Source organism: Saccopteryx bilineata, chromosome 5 (genome assembly GCF_036850765.1).
Source record: "Saccopteryx bilineata isolate mSacBil1 chromosome 5, mSacBil1_pri_phased_curated, whole genome shotgun sequence".
Classification (NCBI taxonomy): domain Eukaryota; kingdom Metazoa; phylum Chordata; class Mammalia; order Chiroptera; family Emballonuridae; genus Saccopteryx; species Saccopteryx bilineata.
The window spans coordinates 115,519,164-115,537,113 of record NC_089494.1 but is presented as its reverse complement, the minus strand read 5'-3'; the positions used below and the strand labels follow the sequence as shown (position 1 = coordinate 115,537,113).

Below are 17,950 nucleotides of genomic sequence, written 5' to 3'. Positions count from 1 at the left end.
TGTGACAACAACAAAAAGAAAGAGGGGGAGAAGATGGAGATTAACAGTAGCAAAGGACGATGGAGTGCAAAAGTACTCCCAAAATAGTTCGCTACAATGAACAGGGTAGGGACCCTTTTCATTACTCAAAGGTAACCACCATTGAAAAAACCACCACAGAAGCACATGATTTAAAAAAGGTAGCAACAGAGGAAAGATGTATGGAATACAACCAAATAAAAACAAATGATAGAAAAACGAAAGAGAAGGATCAAACAAGACACAAAACTAACAGAAAGCAAGATATAAAATGGCAATAGGGAACTCACAAGTATCAATAATTACACTAAATGTAAATGGATTAAACTCACCAATAAAAAGGCACAGAGTAGCAGAATGGATTAAAAAAGAAAATCCAACTGTATGCTGCCTACAGGAAACTCATCTAAGTAACAAGGATAAAAACAAATTCAAAGTGAAAGGCTAGAAAACAATACTCCAAACAAATAACATCCAAAAAAAAGCAGGTGTAGCAATACTCATAGCTGATAATGCTGACTACAAGACAGGAAAAGTACTCAGAGACAAAAATGGCCATTTCATAATGGCTAAGGGGACACTGAATCAAGAAGACATAACAATTCTTAATATATATGCACCAAACCAAGGATCACCAAAATATATAAGACAGCTACTTATTGATCTTAAAACAAAAACTGACAAAAATACAATCATACTTGGAGACCTCAATACACCGCTGACGGCTCTAGATCGGTCATCCAAACAGAGAATCAACAAAGACATAGTGGCCTTAAACAAAACACTAGAGCACCTGGATATGATAGACATCTACAGGACATTTCATCCCAAAGTGACTGAGTATACATTTTTCTCCAGTGTACATGGATCATTCTCAAGAATTGACCATATGTTGGGCCACAAAAACAACATCAGCAAATTCAGAAAAATCGAAGTTGTACCAAGCATATTTTCTGATCATAAAGCCTTGAAACTAGAATTCAACTGCAAAAAAGAGGGAAAAAATCCCACAAAAATGTGGAAACTAAACAACATACTTCTAAAAAATGAATGGGTCAAAGAAGAAATAAGTGCAGAGATCAAAAGATATATACAGACTAATGAAAATGACAATACGACATATCAGAATCTATGGGATGCAGCAAAAGCAGTGATAAGAGGGAAGTTCATATCACTTCAGGCATATATGAACAAACAAGAGAGAGCCCAAGTGAACCACTTAACTTCCCACCTTAAGGAACTAGAAAAAGAAGAACAAAGACAACCCAAAACCAGCCAAAGAAAGGAGAGAATAAAAATCAGAGCAGAAATAAATGAATTAGAGAACAGAAAAACTATAGAAAAAATTAATAGAACAAGGAGCTGGTTTTTTGAAAAGATCAACAAAATTGACAAACCCTTGGCAAGACTCACCAAGGAAAAAAGAGAAAGAACTCATATAAACAAAATCCAAAATGAAAGAGGAGAAATCACCACGGACACCGTAGATATACAAAGAATTATTGTAGAATACTATGAAAAACTTTATGCCACTAAATTCAACAACCTAGAAGAAATGGATAAATTCCTAGAAAAATACAAGCTTCCTAGACTGAGTCAAGAAGAAGCAGAAAGCCTAAACAGACCTATCAGTAGAGAAGAAATAGAAAAAACCATTAAAAACCTCCCCAAAAATAAAAGTCCAGGCCCTGACGGCTATACCAGCGAATTTTATCAAACATTCAAAGAAGACTTGGTTCCTATTCTACTCAAAGTCTTCCAAAAAATTGAAGAAGAAGCAATACTTCCAAACACATTTTATGAGGCCAACATAACCCTCATACCAAAACCAGGCAAGGATGGCACAAAAAAAGAAAATTACAGACCAATATCTCTAATGAATACAGATGCTAAAATACTAAACAAAATACTAGCAAATCGAATACAACAACATATTAAAAAAATAATACATCATGATCAAGTGGGATTCATCCCAGAATCTCAAGGATGGTTCAACATACGTAAAACGGTTAACATAATACACCATATCAACAAAACAAAGAACAAAAACCACATGATCTTATCAATAGACGCAGAAAAGGCTTTCGATAAAATACAACACAATTTTATGTTTAAGACTCTCAACAAAATGGGTATAGAAGGAAAATATCTCAACATGATAAAGGCCATATATGATAAACCATCAGCTAACATCATATTAAATGGCACTAAACTGAAGGCTTTCCCCCTTAAATCAGGAACAAGACAGGGTTGTCCACTCTCTCCACTCTTATTTAATGTGGTACTAGAGGTTCTAGCCAGAGCAATCAGACAAGACAAAGAAATAAAAGGCATCCATATCGGAAAAGAAGAAGTAAAGGTATCACGTTTTGCATATGATATGATCCTATACATCGAAAACCCCAAAGAATCCACAAAAAGACTACTAGAAACAATAAGCCAATACAGTAAGGTCGCAGGATACAAAATTAACATACAGAAGTCAATAGCCTTTCTATATGCCAACAATGAAACAACTGAGAAGGAACTCAAAAAAATAATCCCCTTCACGATTGCAACAAAAAAAATAAAATACTTAGGAATAAACATAACAAAGAATGTAAAGGACTTATATAATGAAAACTATAAACCATTGTTAAGGGAAATCGAAAAAGATATAATGAGATGGAAGAATATATCTTGTTCTTGGCTAGGAAGAATAAATATAATCAAGATGGCTATATTACCCAAAGCAATATACAAATTTAATGCAATTCCCATCAAACTTCCAATGACATTTTTTAAAGAAATAGAGCAAAAAATCATCAGATTTATATGGAACTATAAAAAACCCCGAATAGCCAAAGCAATCCTAAAGAAAAAGAATGAAGCTGGGGGCATTACAATACCTGACTTCAAACTCTATTATAGGTCCACGACAATCAAAACAGCACGGTATTGGCAGAAAAATAGACACTCAGACCAATGGAACAGAATAGAAAGTCCAGAAATAAAACCACATATATATAGTCAAATAATTTTTGATAAAGGGGCCAACAACACACAATGGAGAAAAGAAAGCCTCTTCAATAAATGGTGCTGGGAAAACTGGAAAGCCACATGCAAAAGAATGAAACTGGACTACAGTCTCTCCCCCTGTACAAAAATTAACTCAAAATGGATCAAAGATCTAAACATAAGACCTGAAACAATTAAGTACATAGAAGAAGACATAGGTACTCAACTCATGGACCTGGGTTTTAAAGAGCATTTTATGAATTTGACTCCAATGGCAAGAGAAGTGAAGGCAAAAATTAATGAATGGGACTACATCAGACTAAGAAGTTTTTGCTCAGCAAGAGAAACTGATAACAAAATAAACAGAAAGCCAACTAAATGGGAAATGATTTTTTCAAACAACAGCTCAGATAAGGGCCTAATATCCAAAATATACAAAGAACTCATAAAACTCAACAACAAACAAACAAACAATCCAATAAAAAAATGGGAAGAAGATATGAATAGACACTTCTCCCAGGAAGAAATACAAATGGCCAACAGATATATGAAAAGATGCTCATCTTCTTTAGCTATTAGAGAAATGCAAATCAAAACGGCAATGAGATACCACCTCACACCTGTTCGATTAGCTGTTATTAGCAAGTCAGGTAATAGCAAATGTTGGAGAGGCTGTGAAGAAAAAGGAACCCTCATACACTGTTGGTGGGAATGTAAAGTAGTACAACCATTATGGAAGAAAGTATGGTGGTTCCTCAAAAAACTGAAAATAGAACTACCTTATGACCCAGCAATCCCTCTACTGGGTATATATCCCCAAAACTCAGAAACATTGATACGTAAAGACACATGCAGCCCCATGTTTATTGCAGCATTGTTCACAGTGGCCAGGACATGGAAACAACCAAAAAGCCCATCAATAGATGACTGGATAAAGAAGATGTGGCACATATACACTATGGAATACTACTCAGCCATAAGAAATGATGACATCAGAACATTTACAGCAAAATGGTGGGATCTGGATAACATGATACGAAGCGAAATAAGTAAATCAGAAAAAAACAGAAACTGTATTATTCCATACGTAGGTGGGACATAATAGTTAAACTAAGAGACATTGATAAGAGTGTGGTGGTTCCGGGGGGAGGGGGGAATGGGAGAGGGATAGGGGGTGGGGAGGGGCACAAAGAAAACAAGATAGAAGGTGACAGAGGACAATCTGACTTTGGGTGGTGGGTATGCAACATAATTGAACGACAAGATAACCTGGACTTGTTATCTTTGAATATATGTATCCTGATTTATTGATGTCACCCCATTAAAAAAATAAAATTATTAAAAAAAAAAAAATGAAAGAAAAAAAATTCAGATTTTTATAACAATGAGGAAAGCTCTTAACAATTGTTTAACAAAAAAGCAAGATATAAATTTAACTATTAATAAAATAAAATTAACAATGAACCCCTGGATTACTCCAGAGATTCACCATAAAGTGGCATTTAAAATGGGTCAGAGAGCTAGCCCAGGTACACACCAAAGTCTATTCATTCAGGCCATTTCTTTTACAGTAGGTATTGCTGCCTAGTTTTACATACCCATCTTTCAAATAACCACTATAACCACTATAGTTTCTTAATTCCAAAAAATGTTAAAGTGTATATAGCTTTAAAACAAAAAAGATCTTTTTCTTGATTCTGTCCCCCCATTCTTTCACAACCCAAAGACCTTCCCCTTCTTCCCTTATTACCAAATTTCTTAAGTTTCCTGGTCTACATTCATTGTATGTCTAGTTTCCTCAATTTAAGTTTCTTACCACGCCTCTATACTGTAACTCTTCTACTAAGACAATGAATCTCAAACTTCAGCATACTTCAGAGTAACCATAGCAGCATTTACACAAATCCCCTGTGCACCCACCTCCCTACTCCTCACCCACCCTATAAGTGTGCAATGAAATCTGGGGAATTCATCATTTTAATTAGTATTTCATTTAATTCTGATACAGGTAGCTTGCCTGGACACTCTTGAAAACCAACTAGATTAGATAATCAATAACTTTCCAATAGTCAAATTCAAAGCATTTTCATTATCTCTTTCAGCAGCATTTGACATCTTCCTGTAAATCCTTCCTTCATCAGCTTCTACCACACAACCACACTCTCCTCTCTCACCACCATTCTATCTTCTTCACAGGCTTCTTCACTTCTGAGATCTCTAACCTTTAAATAACAGGGGTTGAGGGCTCTATCAGTGACTCTCTTCCTAACTTGACACAGACTTATGAGCAGTAATAGTCCCCCCCCCCATTACTTTAACTACCACCTATATACAAATCTAAACCCCGCCACTTTGAATTCCAAACTATTTTCAGGTAGTCAGAGACTACACATTATAAGAGGAAAACGAAACACAGAAGATGCTTCTGCATCATGCATATCTGAATTCAAAATATTTGCTTTACTATTTACATGGTAATAAGCCCGAGGCCAAACACCTTTCTGAATTTCAGCTTTGTTCTCCTTTAAAACTAGAGATAAAATAATATCAAAATAAAAATAAATAAGTTAAGAAATAAAACTGGAGATAACATGTTTTTAACAAATTTTCATTCTATTTAAATGAGAGAAATAAAAAGATTAAATGAGAAGTTCCATTCTCTTCCTAGAATGAACTTGAGAAAGCATCCCTGAGGACCCTGTGTCATAGGCCTCAGAGGTGGCAGACAAGAGACAACTAGTCTGGGGTTGGGAGACTGACACATACAAAAGGTGGGAGCAAATAAGTAAATATACTGAGAATAATAGGAGCCGATTTCTCACTGCTGGAGAGAAGGTATTTATAAATATAGAAAGGGTAAGACTAGAAAGAACCCTGAAGTGTTAAACTGGAATTGGACATATCAGTGTAAACTTTTAAAATACATATACCTAGCCTGACCAGGCGGTGGTGCAGTAGATAGAGCGTCAGACTGGGATGCGGAAGGATCCAGGTTCGAGACCCCAAGGTCGCCAGCTTGAGCGTGGGCTCATCTGGTTTGAGCAAAAAGCTCACCGGCTTGGACCCAAGGGGTCCAAGCTGGCTCCAGCAAGGGGTTACTCAGTCTGCTGAAGGCCCACAGTCAAGGCACATATGAGAAAGCAAGCAATGAACAACTAAGAAGTCGCAACGCGCAACGAGAAACTAATAATTGATGCTTCTCATCTCTCTCCGTTCCTGTCTGTCTGTCCCTGTCTATCTCTGCCTCTGGAAAATAAATAAATAAAAATAATAAAATAAAATAAAATACATATACCTAGATATCAGAAGAGGTTTAGATGTGTACCTATATACCTAGCTCTCTCCACCCAAGAAGTAATGACACCCAGCAGAAATGAGCAAACTAGGCATCCAAATCTTCACTTCTAAATACACCTCCACTAAAAGAAATTAAGATTCCTTGAAAAAATGCATGGCTCCAGAGCTGGAACAGGAAAAGTACAAAATAAATCTGGAATATTTTGTTGTGCCAGAAGTAAGGAAATACAGTACTCAAAGCATGAGGAAATGTTAGAAAGACACAGGAGCCATCTAAAAGGGCTCCCACTAGCCAAATCTAGGACAGTTTGAGTAACAAAATAAAATAAAATAAAATATGACAATAAAACCCACTGAGTAAGAACAGAAATCCATGAGTACATACTGATGTAAATAAATGAATGACTGCATGGGGGAAAGAGAAACATCTGTTTTCAGTAGAAAATCAACTAATAAATGCAGATGGAAACCTTCATAGTAGTGATTGATTCAGGCAAAAGACATAGGTGGATCCAAAGACTGGTGGAGAGAGGTTTGTTTGATGAGGAACAGAACACTGGCAGTCTTGGAGGTCATCCCTCAAAAGTTACCAATTTACAATAGACATGAACTTAACATGGTGCTCAAGGTTAAATATCACCAGGGTTCAAGGTTAAATAACACTGTATCTTCTAATAATACTGTAAAAATAGCACATCATTCTATGATATTCTTACCATCAATGCTTTCAGTACTTCAGTACTTCCTATCCACTGGATGGAAAGAAGGTACATCTAACACAGTGGTCCCCAACCGTTTTTGGGCCATGGACCGGTTTAATGTCAGAAAATATTTTCACAGACGGGCCTTTAGGGTGGGACGGATAAATGTATCACGTGACTGAGACAAGCGTCAAGAGTGAGTCTTGGATGTAACAGAGGGAATCTGGTCATTTTTAAAAAATAAAACATCGTTCAGACTTAAATATAAATAAAACGGAAATAATATAAGTTATTTATTCTTTCTCTGCAGACCAGTACCAAATGGTCCACAGATCGGTACCGGTCCGCGGCCCGGGGGTTGGGGACTACTGATCTAACAGACCAAAAAAAGTCAAGGTCATAAAATACAGAGAAATACCGAGGAACTATTTCAAACTGAAGGAGGTGAAAGAGGTATTAATATTAAATGCAATGTGTGATCCTGCATTGAATCCTAGACCAAAAAAGAGACACTGTTGGGACAGCTGGAAAATTTTGAATGGCATCTGGGGATCTCAAGATAGTGTTGTATCAATGTTGACTTCCTGATTTGGTGGTTACATAAGAGATAAGAGACTGTCCACCTTTTGGTAAACATATACTAGATCAGTGGTTTTCAACCTTTTTACACTTGGGGACCAGTGAAAATAGGAGAACAGCCCTGGCCGGTTGGCTCAGCGGTAGAGCGTCGGCCTGGCGTGCGGAGGACCCGGGTTCGATTCCCGGCCAGGGCACACAGGAGAAGCGCACATTTGCTTCTCCACCCCTCCGCCGCGCTTTCCTCTCTGTCTCTCTCTTCCCCTCCCGCAGCCAAGGCTCCATTGGAGCAAAGATGGCCCGGGCGCTGGGGATGGCTCTGTGGCCTCTGCCTCAGGCGCTAGAGTGGCTCTGGTCGCAACATGGCGACACCCAGGATGGGCAGAGCATCGCCCCCTGGTGGGCAGAGCGTCGCCCCTGGTGGGCGTGCCGGGTGGATCCCGGTCGGGCGCATGCGGGAGTTTGTCTGACTGTCTCTCCCTGTTTCCAGCTTCAGAAAAGTGAAAAAAAAAAAAAAAGAAAAGAAAATAGGAGAACTATTTCAGGGACTGCTAACACAGAAATCACCCTGAGCATAAGCAAATTCAAGTAAGATCACTCACCGGGTCTATAATCTTCATACAACATCAGAGTGGTTAACTCTTTTGCAGACCAGCATGGAATTTCTGGCAGACTGGAACCGATCAACAGACCAGCAGTTCAAAACAGTTGCACATGATAGACATCATGTCTGCAACTTGTGCTTGCCCACTCTCATGAGTCCAGTGAAGTTCAAAAAAAGTTTAACACAATTGGAAACGGCACATTCCTCCGAAATGGCAGGAAGCAGTGATAAAAATGAGATAATCAGGTAGTTTCAATGAAATCTGAGAATTTAATGAGCTATAGCAGAAAGAGGGGAAGGGTCGAAGATGACATCAAGATTCTGTCGTTGGGAATCTGGAAATGACGGCCTCACTGAGCCCACTACAGTAAGCCAAGCACAAGATTGCAGGTTCATCTTGTATATACACATATTACATATGTTATGTAGTACAGTGTTAAAATTTGGTTGAAGTTCATGTGTAGGGACAGGGTTTACAGGAAATCTCTGTACCTTCTCAATTTTGCTGTGAACCTAAAAGTACTTTAAAAAAAAAGTAAAGTTATTAAAAATTTTTTCAAGTTGCAATAATAGTTCAAGTATAAATTAATTGGTTGAAGGGAGGGAATTTGGGTGCTCTTTGTGTTGTTCTTGAAACTTTTCTGTAGGTTTAAAATTATTTCAAAATAAATAATTTTTAAAACCCAGTAAGAACTTATGACAACATTGGTGCCTACCAAAATGCCTGGCTTACTATAGGTACTCAGTAAAACTTATCTGGTCTTCTGTTACCAGCTGCCCAAAGAAAAAAATCTTCACATCATCATCAACTCTTTTCCTCTTTCCCCTACATCCAAATGGATTCTCAATTCTAGTGAAACTACCTAATCAGTTTTCAGTTTTAGTACCACATCCTCATCTTTATTTGCACATTTCTCCAGCTTCTGCCATCTTTCACCAGACCACTGCATGAGCATCCTAAATGGTCATTCTGCTCCAATTTTAATTTCATCTTTGCACCATCTTTATATCCTTGCATCATTATCTTAAAAATCCAGACTTAGGCCCTGGCCAGTTGGCTCAGCGGTTGAGCGTCGGCCTAGCGTGCGGAGGACCCGGGTTCGATTCCCGGCCAGGGCATACAGGAGAAGCGCACATTTGCTTCTCCACCCCTCCGCCGCGCCTTCCTCTCTGTCTCTCTCTTCCCCTCCCGCAGCCAAGGCTCCACTGGAGCAAAGATGGCCCGGGCGCTGGGGATGGCTCTGTGGCCTCTGCCCCAGGCGCTAGAGTGGCTCTGGTCGCAACATGGCGATGCCCAGGATGGGCAGAGCATCGCCCCCTGGTGGGCGTGCCGGGTGAATCCCGGTCGGGCGCATGCGGGAGTCTGTCTGACTGTCTCTCCCTGTTTCCAGTTTCAGAAAAATGAAAAAAAATAAAAAAATTAAAAAAAATAAAAAATAAAAAAATCCAGACTTACCTTTGAAAGATTACATATAATCTTGTCATCCCTTTATTTAAATACCTATAATTGTTCTCCAATGTAAACACTGATTTTCCAAGAGGCAGACTAAACATGTGTAGGGCACTAGCAATGCAGGAGCACCAAAAAGATATTACACACACACACCACAATGAAGTAGTAATTACTGAAAGGAGCTGGAGAGAAGAGAGGAACTTTGACTTCACTTCCTTTATTCTTATTTTAGGATCTGGTATTGGATTTATTTTTTATTACATTATGGAAATGCCCGCGATAAGCAAGTACCATAAACTTTCCAATACTTAGGGTCTCTAAAACAGTGCTTTTCTAACTAACCTGTGGTGATGCAGTAAAGTACTGACCTGGAATGCTGAGGTCACCAGTTCGAAACCCTGGGCTTGCCTGGTCAAAGCACATATGAGAAGCAACTACAGTACTATGAGTTGATGCTTTCCACTCTACCCCCTCTTTCTCTCTCTAAAATCAATAAATACAATTTTTTAAAAATAATAAAAATAAAACAGTGCTTTTCAAAATCCTTTTCCCAACTTGGAAACAAAGAAATTATTTTAGCACACTGGGACAAGCCAAGGACACTATTCAAGGTCAAAGAAACCATACTGAGGGTTCCAATATGCCCCAGTCCCATAGACTAACAGGTATCTTGCTCTCCAGCACAGTGGTAAACCACTCATAGCCTACCAGTCGGGAAGCTCTGTTCTAAAGGTCTTAGTATGATCCCCCTCACAGGCCAAGTGAGAACCCTCACATAGTCAACACACATATACAGGCACCCAGATTCACATACAAAATCAGACACCAACAGCCACCCCATACACAGACATATACAAGACAACTTGTCTTTCGCCAAACACATTATGCATCTTTTCATTTTTTGACTTTTTGTACATGCAGGTCTCTCCACCCAGATCAATTCCAACTCATCCTTCAAGACATGGCTCAAATGCTACTGCTCATTTCCCCCTGATCTTACTACACTTGTCAGTCTGAATAATAATTGTTTGTTGACATACCCTAGAATTTAAACTCAAGGGCAACAATCAGTTTATTTACCTGTATTCCACTGAGCCCTATAACAGACATTCAAATGTTTAATAAACATATATATGGCCTGACCTGTGGTGGCGCAGTGGACAAAGTGTCAACCTAGAACACTGAGGTTGCCAGTTCGAAACCCTGAGCTTGCCTGGTCAAGGTGCATATGGGAGTTGATGCTTCCTGCTCCTCCCGCTTCTCTCTCTCTCTCTCTCTCTCTCTCTCTTTCTCTCTTCTCTAAAAATAAATAAAATCTTTAAAAAAATAAAAAATAAAAAATAGCAACTTTTTAAAACAATTGATGAGCAACAATCTAAACTCATGAGGCAATACAGAAGAAACAATCCCCATTTTACTTATTTATTTTTTTACATTTTCATTAAAGACAGAGTAGTTAACAAAAACTTAAGAAGGATGGTACTCAAGTGACTATATCTAAACAATCACATATTAACCCCAGGGTACTTATTACCGGGATTCAAAACCTGGTCATTATGACTAAATTAAGCATCATTCTTTCAGAAAAAGGCGAATATTTTTTTAAGAGAGAGAGACACACACAGACAGACAGATAGGAAAGAAGAGAGATGAGAAGCATCACCTCACAGTTGCAGCACCTTAGTTGTTCATTATTGCTTTCTTCTATATGCCTTGATGGGGGTGGGGGGATCACCTCCAGCGAAGCCAGTGACCCCTTGCTCAAGTCAGTGATCTTGGGCTTCAAGCCAGAGACCATGGAGTCCTGTCTCTGATCCTATAGTCAAGCCAGCGAATCCGCACTCAAGTCGATGACCCCCAGGTTTCAAACTTGGGTCCTCAGTGTGCCAGGCCAATGCTCTAGCCACTGCACCACTGCCTGGTCAGGCAGAAAAAGGTGAATTTAAGGAATACTTAAAGAGAAGGCACGTGGATTAGAGTCAGTTAGGAATATTAAAACTAAGGAAACAAGGGCAGAGGAAAAAACAAGGGTGTTTTCTTTTTAAGCAAGAATGAGAAACAAGAAGAGATGAAGCTGATAGAAAGTCTTCAAGGCCAAGCAGATAAGTTTGGAATTAATTTGATCAGCAACAGGGAACAGTAACATATTCTTAAATGGGAAGGTGGCATGCTGAAATATGGTTTTTAAAGATCCAAACTTTGTTCCAAGGTACTGCCTTTGGTTATACAACCTTTCCCCAAACAACTTGGGGAAAATAATCCATTATCCTTTATGTGTACTTTATACATACTCTGATCAAAAAGAGAAACTGACGAACCCAACAAAAATCTTTATATAAGTGGGGAGTATATTGGGGCGGAGGGTCTTTCAGGTACAGTGCTTTGAGTATTAAATGCCACTGCACATTTTAATAAGTATCACAGAAATTTAGATTAGAGCAAGAAAGGATGCTAGAGATAATCTTTATAACCACCTCTTCATTTTCATAATGAATTAAATTGAAGCACATGGATTAGCCCAAAAACTAAATAACTTGCCTAATGTCATATATGAACTAGTAGAAGATACAATATTAAAACTCAGATTTTCTATGCAGCTAGCTCTGAAGCTGTGCTGTCCAATATTGTAGCTACTAGCAACATCTGGTTACATATTTAAATTTAAACTGGTTAAAATTAAAGACAATTTTAAATTCAGTTTCTCAGGCACAATAGTCACATTTTCCAATGCTCCATGCCACACATGGTTAATGGCTACCATATCTGACAGTGCAGAAAAAAAAAAAAAAAGTTATCTGGTTCAATGTTGGTTTGTTTGTGAGATGCCTTATAAACTTGACTCTTTTTTCTGTCCGTTCACCTATAGTAAAATTAATTTTGTTATATGTCATTTTCCTTAGTCACAGAAGCTATCTATAATTTTAATTTTTATTTATTTATTCATTCATTTTAGAGAGGAGAGAGAGAGGGAGAGAGAGAGAGAGAAGGGAGGAGGAGCTGGAAGCATCAACTCCCATATGTGCCTTGACCAGGCAAACCCAGGGTTTCGAACCGGCGACCTCAGCATTTCCAGGTCGACGCTTTATCCACTGCGCCACCACAGGTCAGGCGAAGCTATCTATAATTTTAAGTGAGGACTTAACTGTATTTCCATCAATGCAGAAAATTTAACTGGACAGCATGATCTAAAGAATAAGCTTCAGAGTCAGACATAAAGCAGGCGATTAATAATACCTACCTCACAAAATGTACTTGATGATTATGTGAGATAATATGAAAAGCCCCTTTCACTGGCACATAAAAGACAATAACAATTCCCTCTGGATCTTTTTTCTTCCTACTCCTCAATATAACCTCCTACTTAAAATACACACACACAATAACTCACTCATATTACTACCTTCCCTCCTCTCAAGATAATCCACAATACCTAATTTTCATTCTATTCCTGCCAATTTCTTCAAATATTTGCACCTCTCTCCCAGTGCTTCCACTTATGAATAATAAAATGAAGAATGAATGTGAGGGGAAATGCCTCTAACGAAGTAGAAGAGAATGGTTTTCCATTCTTTTTCAAATATGACTATAGTGACCGATTATGCAAAGGAAAACATATCACAGTGTTCCTAAACACTGTACTTCTACACTAATAAAGAAGATTCCACAATATTTATACATTATATTACTTCTCACCATCTATACTACTAATGAAATATTAAATGAAAAAACAATACCTTCCCTCTACAGTACTTTCCTCGGAAACAAAAAAGATTTCCAGAATGTGCAATCAATCTTTAAGGCTTCACAGCTTAATCTAATGAAATGACAAATTTCACAAATCTAGACTATAGCATATAAAAAACTTCATAATATGCATATTACCCAGAAAAACAACAAAATTCAACTCAGTTTGTGACCAGTGTATTTCTGCCAACACTAAATTTTATTTAGCAGCAATAATTCACATTTAGTCACAAAATTTGCCTTTCTAGTGAGGTTACCAATTTTACATTCCTACATCATAAACAATTACAGAACTTTTAAACATTAGTCATTAAATTTCCACCAAATATGATTTCTACATATTTTTTAAAAGTGTTCTTATTTTTTAAAACTGCCCATATTAACTTTCAGAGGGGAAAAACAAAAGTCTTTTCAATTAAAGTCAGTAACAATGTCTCCTTGAAATTATTTAGCAGTCTCTTATTTTGTTCCTTAAAAATAATTTACTCAAAAACATGACCATTGATCTCCCTCCCTTACAGAATTTAGAATAAATCATAAACACTAAATAGATAACACTGAACATTGCAGTGTCCTTTACAACTAAAATATGTTCCATAGACAAAACTAAAATATTTTCAATATATAAATCACAAAATTTAATCCATGTGAGTTCACATATGTTAAAAAAACTTTTTAGGTTTTTATTATACTACATAAGATATTTTACACACTTAAAAGAAGAGCTAGACTTCTATGCCTGAACTTACGAAATCTTATCTGTGAGAGTATAGTTTTTTTAAAAACCTTCGACAATAATGAAGTGTACATTGGTCACAGCAGAATAAAGTCAAATAAATTTTCCTGAGGCTGCATTCTGAGTACATCTGACCCAGAAAGTATTTTTAGCAAGTGTGTTCAATCAATGCTGGTTTTAAACCTAGCCTAAATTAGAAATTAGGTGTCACAAATTTAAAGTAACAAAGTTAGTGGGGACATTTTAAAAGATTTTCAATTAGAACATAAGAAAAATATCACCAGTCCAAAACTACTCAATAACCCAGAAGCAGCTAAGCAGGTTAGAAAACAGGCAATAAGAAAGTCAAATCATCTACCATTACTGCTTTGAGGAACCTGTGATTTTCTAACTTAATATTAATATTAAACTACTCAATTAGTATTAATTAAAAACTATAGCCCTGGCCGGTTGGCTCAGCAGTAGAGCGTCGGCCTAGCGCGCGGAGAACCCGGGTTCGATTCCCGGCCAGGGCACACAGGAGAAGCGCACATTTGCTTCTCCACCCCTCCGCCGCGCTTTCCTCTCTGTCTCTCTCGTCCCCTCCCGCAGCCAAGGCTCCATTGGAGCAAAGATGGCCCGGGCGCTGGGGATGGCTCTGTGGCCTCTGCCCCAAGCGCTAGAGTGGCTTTGGTCGCAACATGGCGACGCCCAGGATGGGCAAAGCATCGCCCCCTGGTGGGCAGAGCGTCGCCCCTGGTGGGCAGAGCGTCGCCCCTGGTGGGCGTGCCGGGTGGATCCCAGTCGGGCGCATGCGGGAGTCTGTCTGACTGTCTCTCCCTGTTTCCAGCTTCAGAAAAATGAAAAAAAAAAAAAAAAAAAAAAAAAACACAGAATTGTGACAGGTCTTTGTGTTTTCAAAATCTCTTGCCAAATGTTTAAAATAGATGATCTAAATAACAAATATTCCCATGTACAGAAAAAAACCATGTTTTTCTTCTTAGAAACCACTCAAGATCATACAAGACCATGCATATGTTTCAGAGCAAAATATTAACAAAGATATGTGTGCCATGAAAAATAAATAAATTAAGAGACATAAAAACATTTTTTGTGTGGTAACTGAAGCATAAATTCATTCTGACCCAAACTTTGGGGTCCACAAAATGACTGCACTCTTTTATTATGAGTTAGTAAAAATATTCTGTACAATACACAAATTTTGTTTACATCTTTTTTTTTAATCTGTAAGTTAAATTTATACTCATCAATTTCAAGATTTAACTGATCTATTTAGCCCTATTCCACTAAGCACAATTTGGGCTCTGAGTAATCATGTACTTCAATGTCGTCTCCCCTTCAATTAAAAAAAAAAATGAAAAAATTATCTTTTTCTCAGGTACTTTAAGAATCAAAAAATATGATAATTAAATGCTCTAGGTTTTACTACTCCGCAGTCTTCTTGTCTACTTAAACCGTCTTTTACAAGTCGGGTACACTGGCTTAACCATATTTTAAACTTTTTCAACTGGGCCATATAAAGCTAGCTATTACTCCCAATTTCTTGATTCAAAAAAGCAGTTGGTATAACTATATATATATACGAAAGTTCTCCTAGAATAAGACTTTGAAAAATCCTACAGATCGTCCTGGTAGCCAGTGGTGTCACTACTTTCATGCAGCCCCAGAAAGTCTCCCATGCTGTTTCTAAGAAACATGTAAACATACATACATCTGTGCAACTGCAAACTGTTCCATTTTAAGGAAACCTTGGGAAACGCATGGGTACGTCTATTTAGCTACATCTCAACTTTTTTTGGTTTTCTGTTTGATTTTGCGCTCCAACTACATATTCTTAAATACAAGTATATATTGATGGAATCATTAGGCTCTAATGATTAGAGGCTTAGAACTTCAATGGTAGGGACAGTCTGCCCATGCAGCATGCAGGCGGCACTCATATGAGCCAACAAAAATAAAATCCCATCAGCAATGGAAAACTCAGAAGATTCTAGCCTGACTTCGAGTTTAGGTCCTGGGGAACATTCCAACTCCGCACCAATGCCATCCCTTGTTTCGCTCACCCATAACAGAGATTCCAACTCTTAGCCCCGGGAGCTTCGAGAACACAGGTCTGGGAAAGAGGGATGGGGCGGGGAAGAGCATCATTTCCCCTCCTTCCTTTTAAATCAACCCCATCCCTCCGGCTTCCCCTACCTGGCTCTCCTCCCCCGCCCCAGGTGACAGCCTCCCGTACAGCGTGCAGGGCCAGGAGGCCAGCGGACACCCGGCAGCCTCTTACCTTCGTATCACAGCCGCGTCCCCCCGGCTGGAGGAGAAAAGCCTCGAGGCCCAGGGCGAGGGCGAGAAGCGGGCGCCGCTCCCGGAGGCTCCCTCAGCGCCCGCCCAGCAGTCGCCGCCGCAGCAGCCGCACCAGTGCCCGGAGCCGCCGGCACCGCCTCATTCTGCTAGGCTGCCGCGAGCCCGCGCCGCGGGGAGACGAGGGAGGCGGGCGGCCGGCGCGCTCCCACCTCCCTGCGGGGATGAGCTAATCCACACCCCCACGGGTGTCGTGGGGGAAGGGAGCCCCGGGAAGGGGCCTGGCCTCTAGTCTCCGACCTTCCGGCCAAAGCCAAGTGTCTCCCTCTCCGGCTCAGGCCCGGAATTCAACCCCTGGGGACCCAGGAGTCTAGCGGAAACAATGTGGGGGTTCACGCGGAGCGGAAAAACGGGCAGCGTTTGTGTTTGTGCCCCGTCACCGCCCCCTTTTCCTCCTCCTCCTCCTCTTTTTTCTCTTCCTTTTCCTCCTCCTCCTCCCTCAAACACACCCCGTCTCCCAGGCCACAGCATAGCAACCGAACATGGCGGCTGCGCAGACACCGTCTGTCAGCGACCCGGTGCAACGGCGGCAGCGGCAGGAGGCAGTCTCGCGAGAGGTGAGGCCAAACCCCTTCCCCGCTAGTGCCGGAGAGGTTGCACCAGCTAGTGCGCCCGAGGACACGCAGGTGCGAGGGAGGCCCGACTTGCGTGGGTCCGAGAGGGAGGGCTGGAGGAGGAGGTGGAGTGCTGCGGCTCCGCCCCACGGTCCCGCAGCGATTGATTGTTAGAACACCGTCCCTAGCTGGATCTACTGACCTAAGGGAACGGATGGAGGGGCAAGGAACTTAAGTTTTAAAGGAGAAAACCAACCCTTTGGCCTAGGTCCTTCCAGCTTAAGTGCTAATAGAGGATATAAATTTTAGGATTCAGTTTGAATAATTTACTCTCCTAAATATAGCCTCAAAAACAAAGAGCAAATGTTTATTTATAAAATATGTTTGGGGGTCTTCTGTGTGCCAGGAACCGTGTGCTTTTGTAAAACTGAATTCATTATAATAACGCTTATGAATTTTATGTTATCATGCCAGGGTTTTTTCCAGGTGCATTCTGGTATTTCATTGATGACACAACCGGTGGTGGTAAGACAGTTGCAGATAGATGCCTACGGGCTTGGTGAGCTCAGCTAAAGTGATGGGAGGAGGGATTTGGGAACCAGCTCCTGTCCTTTTGCCTTTTTTTTTTTTTTTTTTTTTTGTCAGTGCACTTTCCTGTCGTGGAACGCCTTTTGCTTTTTTAGCTGTTAGCTTCAGCCTCTCACCAGAGCTAGCCTTCATACAAGCAGTCTTTCAACACTTTACCTCCAAGCTAACGAAATGCCTATTTACTAATCAGGTGTGGTTCTTGCAAGGTGAAATCTTGCAAATTGATATAAATCTGTGAAAGACAGCACTTTCTATTGACCCTCTTCTCCTTCGCACCTCCCTTCAGTTTTTCCATTTTATAAAGACAACTTATCAGTCCATATT

At 39.7% G+C, this 17,950-nt stretch overlaps 1 protein-coding gene across 8 annotated transcripts in view; it reads right to left on the bottom strand.

Annotated features, from left to right (window-relative positions):
- PTPN4 (protein tyrosine phosphatase non-receptor type 4) overlaps window positions 1-16,547 on the bottom strand; it is a 215,378-nt gene extending 198,831 nt beyond the window's left edge. For 7 of the 8 annotated variants that reach the window (XR_010725661.1, XM_066233163.1, XM_066233166.1 and 4 more), the window contains exon 1: window positions 16,408-16,541. The gene's annotated coding sequence lies outside the window, so the exon portion shown is untranslated. Of the gene's footprint in view, window positions 1-16,407 lie in introns of all 8 variants that reach the window. The other variant, XM_066233164.1, reaches the window with a different exon arrangement.
- Between the last annotated feature and the right edge of the window lie 1,403 nt (window positions 16,548-17,950).